Source organism: Anarhichas minor, unplaced genomic scaffold (genome assembly GCF_050575085.1).
Source record: "Anarhichas minor isolate MPS153535 unplaced genomic scaffold, ASM5057508v1 ptg000010l, whole genome shotgun sequence".
Taxonomy (NCBI): Eukaryota; Metazoa; Chordata; class Actinopteri; order Perciformes; family Anarhichadidae; genus Anarhichas; species Anarhichas minor.
Window position 1 is genome coordinate 7,617,388 of NW_027466456.1, and position 15,036 is coordinate 7,632,423.

Here is a 15,036-nt window from a genome sequence, read left to right on the forward strand (position 1 = left end):
ACAGATAATTCTGATCAGGCAAATAGCGGCCAGCTACTCTACCGCGATACTGGGACCAGAACAAATGCAACACCGTTGCCTGTTTCTAAAAACGGAGCAAACCGATATTGTGTTTTTGTTAAAAAGTACGTGTTTGTGTATACTATTTATCCAGTTATTTAATATATCAAACTGAGCTGCGTTGAATCAACGGTCCTTCAGGCATCATCCAGGGCAGCTATAATTAAAGGGCCGTGTTCTTTAATGACACTAGATGGCGCTGTACACCATATAAACTAACCATGATAGAGGCCCTGTGATATTATTGGCTGGATTACAATATAGCATTATGTTGATATTTACAGTAAAGGTTCAGACCTTAGTTAAAAGTTTGGCCTTTCCTGGGAGAGAGGGTGACCCATGTACTAAGGCCTTACCACAGCGGCCTGGGTTCCTTTCCAGTATGTCGTCCCACTTTGCAAAAACAAAACCTTTTAACTACATCTATGTTTGTAATTCACCATGTAAACCTAATGGCATCAGAGGTCCAGTGCAGAGTTACCATAACTAGGATTTTAAAAATACTGTGGGCGTCTTCTTATAATGTTAATGTTGCAAAAAACGTGTGAATTAAAGAAACAACAACAACACTGATCTCTTGGTCTATTATTCCTTGTTAGGTTTTTTTATTTTCTTTTATTAACCATTTTTGGCATTTGTAACCAAAGTCTTGCAACCGCACCAAAGAAAATAGTTCTGTTTTCCTGTTCAGTGACCGGCTGTTGTCTACAGGATCTTACATTGAGCGCGATATAAGTCGTTAAGTTACAATAATATAAGTAGAAAATACAGGCCGATCACATCCCATGGACGCCCCTGATTAACAGGTTGTTGAGACCCGACATGGATCCTCTGCTTCCAGAGGGAGTTGCAGCCAAGAGCAATAAGTCAATCAGACCAAGACAACCGCTGGTCAGTCTTTCTTTTTATTCCCTTGAACTAGTCAGAGCTTTGAATTGGTGATTGTGTGAAAGACACAAAATACATACATTTCAAACAATAGAAAATATGCTTTTTACTGTACCAGATTAGGTACATTTCATCTCTGTCTCTATGCAAATTATTCCGCTATGTCTTGGCATTCATTGAGTTGGCCGATGTGTAACAACAAAAGAAAGTAAAGAAAAACACATTTCAGTATTAATATGCATTTATCTGTATAGTCAAATATTTTAACCACACTGGTCTTGCACTTGGCATATAGATACATTAATTTAATAAAATTAAATCATTTCACCGTGGCTTAAAGAGAAACTTAACAGCGTTATAATAAGAAACAGAGCATTTGTCCTGGTCATGGGATCACCAAAAGTAATTTGTTTCAACCAGATCTTTCATCCAAAGTTTTATATCATGAAAAAACAGTAATAAAATGTAAAGCCTGCGACCAATTGGGTGGAGTTCAAAATCCTATTCTCGCTCTCTCTCCTCTCCCTGTCTCCCCCTCCTGAGGCTGCTCTGCTAAGTGGCAGATTAATGCTGATATGATGTCCTGCCATCCCACTTAATGGACCTTGTCGTCATTATTTCCTCTTGTATGAGTAATCCATGCCCGGGCTGGTGAGAGAGGGCAAGCAGCAAGCAAAGCACAAAACCAATTTGGCGTGGCCGTTGAAGCTCATTGTAATGATTTCACATTACTGAGAAATTATCATTTGGAGATCCGCTCACATGATCTGCAGTCTGGCCGAAGGAAAACACACTGATGAAGACAACAGTAGAAGAGAACAATTGTTTCAAGAGAAAAATGCTCTTGTATGGATGCAGGCGTGGGTCACATGAATGTAATTCCTTTCAAATTCATAACATCCTTATTATCACACGATCATCCGACAGTGGCTCAGCAAAAACGCACCAGGTCACATTTTGTCACTTGATGTTGTTTCGTCCAAAAACAAAAAAAATTCCAAACCCGACACACTACAGTGTAGACTCAAAGGCACACACACACACACACACACACACACACACACACAAAGACAATGCATGAGCTGTTCCGTGTCCTCATTTCTTTCCAGTGCTCCTGAGAATGTCCTGAATCAGACCAGCCTTTGCTCCCGAACCCCTGGCCACAGAAAAACACTTTCTCTGTGCGACCACACAAAAGGTGCAGTCAGTGTGTGTGTGTGTGTGTGTGTGTGTTAGTGGGGGTAAATACCGTGGATTAACGAGAGATTAGCTACCTAGCAGTAAGTAAGCGATTTCTGTGTAGCATGCCTATGTAAGTAGCTCCCCCTTAGCTTATTGCCTCTTCTCATTCTCAGAGGATGCTGTCATTTTCTCACCACACTGAAAGGCTGCTCAAACACTGGCCACACTGAAGTGTTTAAACCGCTCAACGACAAGGTCACAATCACAGAATACCAAAGATGTACTGTAAGAGGGAGTGATTTCTGGCTCCACACAGGCACCACTATCAGCACACAATGGTGGTCTTTCTAACCAAGACCTATGGAGCAGGTCTTCTGAGTCATTCACTCCTTAAAACACACCACCCGCTATATAATCCCCTTGTTAATGAGCAGAAGCTTGAAAACAACAAGGTCCATGCTTCACACTACTTCACACTGTTTGAGCAAGTAAGTCAGTATCAATGGATCTATAGCCCCATTACACAGTGGCTTGCTGTTTTAAAAGAAAACCCTGACACACATGGCACCACTTTTTAGTTTGTCTGTTTCACTCACTCTCCTGTCATTTCAGGTCCTGCCACTCAGACCATACAATCATTCCCCTCACCTGGTCTTCCACGCCTATCTCACCTGCAGCCCCGAACTCTCATTGGTCCCTCAGTATTTCCCCTTGCACTTGGTCCCTGCCAGACTGTCTTGTGTGTTACTGCCAAGCTCTCCAGCGTATTTCTAGTTTCTGAATCTGATCTGCCCGTTCCGATCCAGCTTGCCCGTTTAGACCTTGGATTTTCTGCCTGCCCCTTTTGGATTTGTTTGCCTGAGTGGCTGATCTCCCGGTTTTGACCCTGCCTGAAAATTAATAAGTAAACTGTATCTCTGTCTCTTTGTCGTGCTGTTGGGTTCCAAATTACGTGTACTAGTGATCATTACCCCTAGAAAATTGGTTTAAAATCTGACATTCCTTGTTACGCCACGTTCCGAATGAAAAGGTAACACCACGTTCACACCCAGTAAATACTACCCAATGATAATTTTAAAAACTCCCTTCAAATCGTAACAATCAGTTGCTAGAAATGGGGTATACTTATTTCCATGATTTCATCTTTTAAGGTCTTTTAGGGTGATAACAACACTGTAAGAAAAGTCAGTGAATTTTACAGTGAAAAACTGTTAAATCACAACAGTAAGAGACCGTAAATTGTAAATCGGTTATATTCAGTTTATCTGACAGTGAAACACCGTAAATCTATATATCATCCAAAACAATAATTTGTGCATGTATTTCTTGTATAAAATACATTTTGTCACTGTTAAATGTACTAAACATTGTACTGATAACGGAAATACACCGTAATATGAAAGAAAAGTCCATACCGTAATTTTTGCATTTATTTCTTTTAAAAAATACATTTGGTTACTGTTAAATGTACGGACCACTGTGCTGCCAATGGAGATATGACGCATTATACATTAAACAGGCAGCCTCGTATGTTTTGCATTTATTATTCGTATAAAATACATTTTGTCACTGTTAAATGTACTAAACATTGTACTGATAACGGAAATACACCGTAATATGAAAGAAAAATCCATACCGTAATTTTTGCATTTATTACTTTTTAAAAATACATTTGGTTAATGTTAAATGTACGGACCATTGCTCTGCCAATGGAGGTAAAACGCATCATACAGTCAACAGCCAGCCCCGTATTTTTTTCATTTATTATTCGTAAATAAATCAGTTTGTCACTGTTAAATGTACTAAACATTGTACTGGTAACGGTAATACACCGTAATATGAACAAACATCCATACCGTGATTTTTGCATTTATTACTTTTAAAAAATACATTTGGTTACTGTTAAATGTACGGCCCATTGTGCTGCCAATGGAGGTAAAACGCATCATATATTCAACAGCCAGCCCCGTATTTTTTGCATTTATTATTTGTAAAAACATCAGTTTGTCACTGTTAAATGTACTAAACATTGTACTGGTAACGGTAATACACCGTAATATGAACAAACATCCATACCGTGATTTTTGCATTTATTACTTTTAAAAAATACATTTGGTTACTGTTAAATGTACGGCCCATTGTGCTGCCAATGGAGGTAAAACGCATCATATATTCAACAGCCAGCCCCGTATTTTTTGCATTTATTATTTGTAAAAACATCAGTTTGTCACTGTTAAATGTACTAAACATTGTACTGGTAACGGAAATACACCATAATATGAACAAAAATCCATACCGTGATTTTTGCATTGATTACTTTTAAAAAATACATTTGGTTACTGTAAAATGTACGGACCATTGTGCTGCCAATGGAGGTAAAACGCATCATATATTCAACAGCCAGCCCCGTATTTTTTGCATTTATTATTCGTAAAAGAATCAGTTTGTCACTGTTAAATGTACTAAACATTGTACTGGTAACGGAAATACACCATAATATGAACAAAAATCCATACCGTGATTTTTGCATTTATTACTTTTAAAAAATACATTTGGTTACTGTTAAATGTACGGCCCATTGCGCTGCCAATGGAGGTAAAACGCATCATATATTTAACAGCCAGCCCCGTATTTTTTGCATTTATTATTCGTAAAATATTCAGTTTGTCACTGTTAAAGGTACTAAACATTGTACTGGTAAAGGAAATACACCGTAATATGAACAAAAATCCATACCGTGATTTTTGCATTCATTACTTTTAAAAAATATATTTGTTTACTGTTAAATGTACGGACCATTGCGCTGCCAATGGAGGTAAAACGCATCATATATTTAACAGCCAGCCCCGTATTTTTTTCATTTATTATTCGTAAAATATTCAGTTTGTCACTGTTAAAGGTACTAAACATTGTACTGGTAAAGGAAATACACCGTAATATGAACAAAAATCCATACCGTGATTTTTGCATTAATTACTTTTAAAAAATATATTTGTTTACTGTTAAATGTACGGACCATTGTACTGATTACAGATATACACCATAATATAGCTAACAGCCAACTCTGCAACTTCTGCAAATATTATCTATTACCCATATCCCTGGTGGAGGCCGCTAAGGTATTCAAAAAGCTCCTTGCTGGCAAGGCGACGGGGGTGGATGAATTTGAACTTTGCCCATTCATTAAGTGGTTTGAAAATCAATGGAAAATTCCAAACACTTTTTGCGTAGTGAACTATGGATTTTTGACCATATTCAGCCTAAATACGCCCAGAAAACAATGGACTAGGAGGCTGAAATTTTCACAGTCAATCGACCTCTGCCCATTCATTAAGTGGGATGAAAATCAATGGGAAATTCCAAACACTTTTCCCATAGTGAACTATGGATATTTGACCTAATTCGGCCTAATTACCCATAGGAAACAATGGGCTAGGACCCTGACATTTTCACAGTCAATCGACCTTTGGCCAGAGATCAAGTGGTATGAAAATCAATCGGTAATTCCAAACACTTTTCCCATAGTGAACTATGGATTTTTGACCTAATTCGGCCTAATTACCCATAGGAAACAATGGGCTAGGACCCTGAAATTTTCACAGTCAATCGACCTTTGGCCAGAGATCAAGTGGTATGAAAATCAATTGGTAATTCCAAACACTTTTCCCATAGTGAACTATGGATTTTTTACCCAATTCGGCCTACATACCCATAGAAAACAATGGGCTAGGACCCTGAAACTTTCACAGTCATTCCACCTTTTCCCACAGATTAAATGGTGCGAAAATCAGTTGAAAATTGACTGTTTATTTCACCCAACAGAAAGGATTCTAACCCAATGGTACTTATGATCCGAAATGGCCTTCACCAGTCTTTTCTCTCAATTTTTACACTTTAAATCAAAGTAGAAATTTGAATCCTTTTCCTGTTTAAAGAGGGGCTAGTGAATATGAATTCCCCCAAATTGTACGGTCGTAGCTGCAAGTTAAGGTACCCAAACACAGCCCCAAAGGTCAAAATTGAGGCATATAGCCTTATTTTTCGGCTTTTTTTGGCAAGTGAGAAACGGGCCATTAAATCTTAGTGAAAGGTTGAAACTGCCTGAATTTTGTATTAATCATTCCCCTGTGATAACGTAATGCAGGATCTAAAGCAAGATCTCTGCAGACCCTTGGGAAAGCTAACTTCTGTTAGCAGCATGCTAATGACTTGAATCCAATTGAGCCTTTAAGAGGGTCCTCTTTTGTCCATCATATGTGAATATTAGGACAATAAGCCATTTACAAGTGTTTTCAAATGCACCCAACAGAGATGATTCGAACCAGATGGCACCAGTTTTCACCAGTCTTTTCTCTAACTTTTTATACTCTAAATCAGGGTAGAGATTTGACTCCTTTTCTCCTTCAAAGAGGGGCTCGTCACCATTACCTACCTATAATCTGGACTTTGTAGCTGCAAGTTAAGGTCCCCAAAAACAGCCCCAAAGGGCTTAATTGATGCCTTATTCCCTGAGTGGATTTTTTGACATATGCAAGAATGGCCATAATCTCTCAAATATGGGTCCCAGAACCCACAGATTCTGGACACACATTGTGGACTAGGCCTACAATGAGGTCACCTGAACAGAATCCCTCTAGATTATCTAGAAAAGATTTTTGCCTGTATGACACTCAGACCTCAGCATGGTGTACACGTCCTTAAGGCGTACACCCTGTTGTACTCTTGGTGAGATCAGACCAACTTTTACTTCTAAAGATGTCAGAGCCCTGCTTTTTTAATATGTTGTAGACTTGTTTGAAAACTCCAGAGTTACCTCTTCTTGTGGACAGTCGTAAACGCATACGTTTAGAAACGATGACATAAACACCCACGTTGTCTTTACTAGCAGCTGTTGTTCAGTTAAAGTCTGCATTTCTGCAGAGGAAGCAGCTGTTATTGGAGCGATTAGCGAGCAGCGTGTCCAGCGACGTTAGCAGACCTACGGAGCAGCCCCGTCTGAAGTCACGTTAACCTAATTCATGATATAGATTAGACCACATGGGATCACCTTTCGGTTTGTTTTTTTCCACATGGAACTATACATTCTGCCATTTCTCCTCGACTCTTTCCGCTTTGAGTCACTCAGTAGTGATTGTCAGAGCTAGCTGCACCACAAACAAACAGTCGGTTTGGACACCTGCATTTACTTTGACAGTCTTTTATGTTACAAACACTGAAGCGCATTCAAAAAACATTTGTTTTTTTGTCGATCATTACAGGCTTACATTTATGATTGTATTCAGAGCTGAACTCAAAACATTCGAGGCTTAAGACCTGGCAAAATGATCTTGCTACGCCACTGGTACACGCAGGAAATATTGTCTAACTCGTGCACGCAGTGTCTCATGGTCACAGAAAGCACAGCCGCGGCAACTAGAGTCCTGCTAGTACCCTCGACGTGCGTGAAGGTGCGAGGGCCCGATCAATGTTGCTTGCATTCATTATTTGTAAAAAAGACATTTTGTCAAGGTTAAATGCACTAACCATTGTGCTGTTTTTGTAAATACACTATAATATATAAAATATAACACTGCAGTTTTTGCAGGTACTATTAGTAAAAAGAAATACATTTTGTCACGGTTAAATGTACGAACCATTGTGCTAATAATGTAAATATACCATAAGATAAATTTGAAGGCCAACACTGTAATTTTTGAAAGACATTGTCAGTTTCAACAGTCAGAACTAATATTTAACCAACAAACAAAACAATAAGTGCTAGATGCAAACTAGTCTGCTTATTCAAAGCAGTAGAGAGTAACCTTCCATAAGTTTTCCTTGTTTTGTAATCCTTTTTTGCAGAGCATAAGTTGCATCTCACCCCTCACCCCATCCCCCACCTCTCTTTTGATCTCTGTTGGTTAGTATTTTGTAACATTGCAGGTGCTTGCAGGTGCAGATCTCGCGACAGTTTCAAGGCACCCTGTGACATCTATTCCTAATGTGTGTGCAGTGCACCCTATATGATCATACTGTTTCACTGTTTAGCGATTCCCTCATGACACTTTAAGACCAACAGGTGCCTGTCTCAGTGAATAACCTGACCAAATGTGGTGGGAACACAGAGAGACAGACAGACAGAGAGAGAGAGAGAGAGTGAGAGAGAGAGAGGGACGGACGGACGGACGGAGGCGGCAGTGATCAGACCTACACAACAATTTAAAAAAAGCAACGGTTGGAGGCTGAACTTTTGAACTCATTTCAGCGCCTTTTCTGCGCGCTCAGGCAGCACGTTACTGATGATCAACGGCCTGACTCCTGGAAACACAACACTTCTTCTGAAGGTAAGCATGTCAGCTAGCTAACGTTACATTTGAATTTGAGGCTTTGTTTTCTGCAGTTTTGTGTCATTCAACGTTAATAGTAAGTTCACTTAGCTATCTAAATGAGTTGAAAGTTTACTTTTCGTGGATGTAACGTGGGTTATGGGTTTCTGTGGGTTTCTGTGGGTTTCATTAGCTAGCTTACTTTACCAAAGGTTTGCTAGGAAAATGTTTAGTTGTCATTTCTGTGGCAAGTCAGTTAAAGCTAAAACATCGAGGGGTTATGTGCTTCATTGCAAACTTCATAGTAATGAACCACGTTGTTTATTTAAGTGCGTTGAAGCTGGTTGCAAGCAGACCTTTGTTAGATATGGAGCTATAAGGCTCATTTCTACCAGAGGCATAATGGTAACCTATCAGCTAACGTTACAGCTAAGCTAACGTTACAGCTAACGTTACTGTTGGGACGGCTGTTAACTTTACCGCTTATAAACTGTCTGTTAACGTTACCGCTTATAAACTGTCTGTTAACGTTACCGCTCATAAGTGCGCCATGTCTGTTAACGTTACCGCTCATAAATGGCTATGGCGTTATTTGAAAGCACATGTCCAGACACAAAGTAGCTAATTATTAAAGTGAGTGGATGGTCAAATGTTTTCACGGTCAGATCTTCATTTACTGCCCACATGCCACGGAGACACAAATAGCAGACAGCAGTATTAGTGACATGTACAGAGAATCTGCTTCTCCTCAGTCATCAGCTGTTCCAACTGAATCACATGACTGTGGCCCTCACCTGCATGACTCAGAAAATGTTATAGAGACGAGCACAGATAAAGGTGATATGGATATTTCTGAAAACTTCAGTGATCTTTTTCTCTGTTTATTCTACTTGAAATTGCAGGGACAGTTTCTACTACCTGCTTGGACCAAACTAACTTCACTGTTTAAAAATGACACACCATTATCAGATGAGGACATCAGCAAAGTTTGTGAGTCTTTGAGAATTTGATCTTTTCTCTGCATGTCATAGAGGGCCAATGAGGACAGCATACTCAAGAGCTCAGTCTTTCAAAAAAGGGTTCAACTATGTGGAGCCTAAGAAAATGTTTTTAGGACGAGATGAGAACAGGACTGATATGTTTTCATATTATGTGCCTGTGAAAGAGACTTTAACCCTTTAGGCTCTGCAAAGACAATACATAAAATATTAGCTGTCTATGTATCTGATGATAATTTGCCAGTTCATGTAAGGTCTGACACAAACCACATGTCACTTGTTTTATTGTGTAGAGAGAAAGATTTCAAAACATTTGTGTTCTCTGAATTACTAACAGACTTGAAGGATTTGGAGGAGAACGGGATCGTAGTATCAGATGAAACAGTAGTCAAAATAACCTTATATTGCATTGCAATTTGGGCTCTCATGGCATTGGTGCCTTCACTGAAAATTTCAGTCACTCGCAATATTTCTGTAGGTACTGCCTAATAATCCGATCTGAATTTCAGGGTGACGATCCAAATCTGTGCGGAGCAGAGCGCACCATTGACAGCTACAACTCTGCTGTTGATCGCCTCCAGACCCAAGATAAACCAGATGTGGAAGGAGTAAAGTTCAAGTCAGTATTCAATTCTTTGAAATACTTGAATGTCTGTCAAAAGAAAGACAATTTGTTCCAGTGCTTTTGTGAAACTTCTAGGTCGAAGGCAGGTGGCATTGCTAAGAAGAATCTCCTTTAAAGTAAGTAAATTGTACACATATCTAACAAATATCTGAACATTTTAATTGGTACAAGAGCAGTTTGTGCAGATAATTAAGACAATTTACTCTAATCTTGCAACATTGAATTAATTTGCTCCTGCCACCTTTCAGACATTGCATTCAAACTCTAGTGGTTGTGGACTTGGATGGGAACAACTTGCTGGCTTTTATGACAACCAGGAAAACGGTGGGATTTTAATCCATTTAAATGCCCAAAGCAAGCAGTTGTTTTTTTTACTTTTAAAGATGATTTTTTTGTCATTCGTGTTTTATTGGACAGCAGAAGTAGAGAGACAGGGACCACAGTGGAGTGAGAGGGGATGATCTGCAACACATGGCCCAACGGGAATCAAACCTTTGTTGCTGCGATAACAATATGTGGTACGGGCTAAACCAGGTGAGGCACTGTTTTTATTTTTGAGTGTGAATTTAGCCATTTCATTTTAATTTGCAACCTTTGCATTGAAAAGAGTAAAAGTTGATGCTTGACATGATTTCATCTTTCACTTAAGAGGATGTATGTCCACCCCTTGTCTTTTTTCTCTTTATTCTTTCTTTCAGGTGTGATTACGACTACCAGCGGTTGTACTTCAGATGGACCTCATCACCCTCTTTGCTGTCCTACTAGTGTAACCTTATGATCGGATACATACAAGTGTTGTCAAGGATAAACAGAGGTAAGTTGTTGTAAAGTTCAATGTATGTTCATTTAACAAGAGAAGGCTTTAGGGTCTTCTATTTTTGTAAGCACTGTTTAGCCATTTCATGTTCAAACAGTGTATGCATGTATTGTTGATGTTAAGTACTGCATAAAACTAGGCATTTCATGATCCAATGTGATTTTAACTTCTTGCCAGAATAACCTTTTTTGACATACTGTGAATTTATTTTGACTTTATTGACATACCATACGTATTATGGCTATTTCTTATTCATGAATCATATTTGTAGCTTGACCTTTTTATGAAATCTTTAACCCTACTCTTTGTTTACCCTTTGGTAAGTTTGTTCTGTTTTACCCTCTTTAATGTTTTGTGTTTTTATAGTTTGATTGTTTTTTGTGTGAAGTATGAGAACCATTTTGCAACTGTGTAAGTGCTATATAAAGTTATATTATTGGTGATGTTACTGTTATTATTATTGTTAGTATTGTTAATGTTTTCTATGTTGTCTTTTTTTCTGGCTGGAAGATCATGCTAGCCCACAGCGAACACCAGATTGACTTGTGAGTCTTCAAGCAGAAATTATGACAACACCTGCCTAAAGTTCCAGTTTCCTGAACAGCATACCCTGTCTGTATGAGACTCTGTCCCACCTGTCTTCAGTCAAGTCTGGACCCAATGACTCAGACACCAGTCTTGTCAAGGCTAATTAGAGGTAAGCAGTGCGATAGGTGCAACTCAAACTTCACTCAATCAATCATCCTCAGGTGCACGGTCTGAGCCAACCGCTTCATGCAAACATAGATGAAACCACTGGAATATAGTTTTGTATTAGTACTATTTGTTTTTTAGTGCTCTGAACTGATATCCCCCTTACATTACGTTTCACGTAGCAGTAAAATGTCATTAATTCTGTGTACTATCTTTCCAAAATCCACCCAAAAGGGGTTTGCACCTGTGTCTTTGCACCCAAGTGGGCCCTACAGTGCACTCTTATGTTTATTTGATGGTAAATGCTGGGGGTCATTGTTTCCTATTGAACTGGGTCTCCGCCATACAGTTTGATTTTTGTTAACGAGAAGGCAGTTATATTAGCTATTGTACACTGAATAGCTCAGTTATTCAAATGCAATACAACTCAACAACAGGATACAGCTTACTGTATTCTAGTTTCTCTATTTATTTTGCAACAGTAATGTAATTGATTTTAGAGATATTTAAAAGGTCTTAAAAGTCATTGAATTAAAAAAATTAAAACAAAAAATGTAGAATTGATGGAATTAATAAGATGTGCAGATACCCTGGTTGTATCAAACATGATGATTGTCTTTACACTGTGTGCACAATTAATAGGCAAGTTGTATTTTTGAGTATTAATTGTATTGAACAACTACAGAGCTCTCGGTCAATCCAAAATGTTATAAACCTCAAACCTGAATATTTAATAAAGTAAAAGTGAGGTTTTGGCTTTCTTAGGAGAATATATATGTGTGCACAATTATTGGGCAACTATTAGTGTGCACAATTATTAGACAGCTTCTTTTCCTCAGGCAAAATGGGCCACAAAAGTGATTTAACTGACTGAAAAGTCAAAAATTGTATAAAAAAAAATAAATAAATAAAAGTCTTTCAGAGGGATACAGCACTCTTGAAATTGCTAAGATATTGAGGCTTGATCACAGAACCATCAAACGTTTTGTTGCAAATGGTCAACAGGGAAAGTAAACGTGTTGAGAAAAAAGAAAGATGCAAATTAACTGCCAAAGATTTGAGAAGAATCAAACTTGAAGCTACCAGGAACCCATTATCCTCCAGTAGTCATATTCCAGAACTGCAACCTACCTGGAGTGCCCAGAAGTACACGGTGTTCAGTGCTCAGAGACATGGCCACCGTAAGGAAGGCTGAAACCCGACCACCACTGAACAAGACACATCAAGACTGGGCCAAGAAATATCGGAAGACAGATTTTTCAAAGGTTTTATGGACTGATGAGATGAGAGTGACTCTTGACGGTCCAGATGGATGGGCCCGTGGCTGGATCAGTAACGGGCACAGAGCTCCACTTCGACTCAGACGCCAGCAAGTTGGAGGTGGGGTCCTGGTATGGGCTGGTATTATTAAAGATGAGCTAGTTGGACCTTTTCAGGTTGAAGATGGACTCAAAATCAACTCCCAAACCTACTGCCAGTTTTTAGAAGACACTTTCTTCAAGTAGTGGTACAAGAAAAGGTCTGCAACTTTCAAGAAGACCATGATTTGTATGCAGGACAATGCTCCATTGCCCTGCATACAAGTACTCCACTGCATGGCTAGCCAGTAAAGGCCTTAAAGATGAAAGAATGATGACATGGCCCCCTTCCTCACCTGACCTAAACCCTATTGAGATCTTGTGGGCCCTTCTTAAACGGGAGATTTACGGTGAAGGAAAACAGTCCACCTGGGAGGCTGTGGTTGATCGTCAACAGATCAAGAAAGTGACAGAATCCATGAATTGAAGGCTTATTACTGAAAAGAAGGGGGGCTATAGTGTCACAGATTATTTTATTTTTTTTTAATATCAATAACGTTTATTTGTAAATTTTGAGTTGTTTGTTTATTATTCTCACTTTAACAGATAAAAATAAACAAGTGAGATGGGAACATTTTTCATTTAGTTGCATAATAATTGTGCACACTAATAGTTGCCCAATAATTGTGCACACATAGATATTCTCCTAAGAAAGCCAAAACCTCACTTTTACTTTATTAAATATTCAGGTTTGAGGTTTATTAACATTTTGGATTGACCGAGAGCACTGTCGTTCAATAATAAAATTAATCCTCAAAAATACAACTTGCCTAATAATTGTGCACACAGTGTATTGTTTGGAGGCATCTGTGTATTTAGGCTGCCTGTCGACAGAAATTAAACACATGCTGATGATGCCTTAGTGCTGAAATGTGTAGTTTTTTTACCATTCGACCTGATAGTTATTATTTTGTATTAAGTATAAAGTGCTGGTTTCTTCTAGGTCATTGGAGCTCAGTTTAACAGCAGAAGGCAGTAAATGTTTCTGTGTAGGCATCATGTTGAAGCACTGCATCAATCTAACTTTGCCTTTGTTTCTGTTTTTGGGTGCAGAGAGGATCATTCCAGTCCACAGTGAATACCTGATGGTCAACATACGAGTCCTCAAGCAGAACTGGTGAAAATACACGCTTCATGTTCCAGCTTCCTGAACTTCATGTCCTTGTGAGACGCTATACCATGTTGAGTGCCCTCTTCAGTCAAGTCTGGACTCAGTGACTCATTACTCTTGATCAACTCAGGGCAAGTGGCTAATCCTTTCATGTTTATTCATGGTTATCCTTCATATATATATGGACACATGCTGTTTCTTCAAGATCTCAACACTGCTTTGTGAGTATATTGTACAAGATATTGTATCAGTTCAACCTGTTTTTCACAGAGAATGTTAGTTTCTTAAGGTATATCAATGATGGTCTGTACCTTGATTTACAATCTGCTTTATTTGATATTTCCTTTGTAATTTACAATAATCAGAAGTTGACTGAAATCTATGCCAACCAATTGTATTACGTTCTATGTTGTACCGTATTTTTGTACCGTGATGTCTTATACATTGTCACTATATTTTTTACGGTAAAGTTCTGGCAACCACAGCTGCCGGTAATTTACCGTTAAGTTGCATTTTTCAATAAAATGCCGTAATGTATCATACAGTTGTACTGTGTTTTTTACTGAGAAAAACTGTAATTAGCTTCACAATATAGTTGCTGTTTATAAGGTTATTTACCGTAAACACGTTTATAACATGGCTGTTATTTCTAAAGCAAATTACCGTAAACAGGTTTATGAAATCTGTTTTTTTATAGTAATTTACCGTAAACAAAAAACAGTTCTCAACTGTGAAATCTACGGTTGCAAAAATAATATACCGTGATGTATTATACATTCTCACTTTATTTTTTATGGTGAAGTTCTGGCAACCACAGCTGCCAGTAATTTACCGTTAAATTGCATATTACCGTAAACAGGTTTATGAAATCTCTTGTTTTTTATAGTAATTTACCGTGAACCAAAAACAGTTCTCAACTGTGAAATCTACGGTTGCAAAAAATATATACCGTGATGTATTATACATTCTCACTTTATTTTTTACGGTGAATTTCTGGCA

The 15,036-nt window shown here is 38.4% G+C and overlaps 1 long non-coding RNA gene across 2 annotated transcripts; it reads left to right on the top strand.

The window, feature by feature from the left end:
* The first annotated feature begins 7,954 nt into the window (after positions 1 to 7,954).
* LOC142946568 (uncharacterized) lies at positions 7,955 to 14,577 on the top strand. 2 transcript variants are annotated; one of them, XR_012953088.1, is made up of 9 exons: positions 7,955 to 8,453; positions 9,338 to 9,425; positions 9,943 to 10,052; positions 10,134 to 10,174; positions 10,307 to 10,382; positions 10,476 to 10,592; positions 10,757 to 10,872; positions 11,386 to 11,572; positions 13,980 to 14,577. It is a non-coding gene; the product is annotated as an uncharacterized LOC142946568 (long non-coding RNA). The 2 variants fall into 2 exon arrangements; XR_012953089.1 differs by having other exon boundaries at positions 10,479 to 10,592.
* Positions 14,578 to 15,036: the final 459 nt, after the last annotated feature.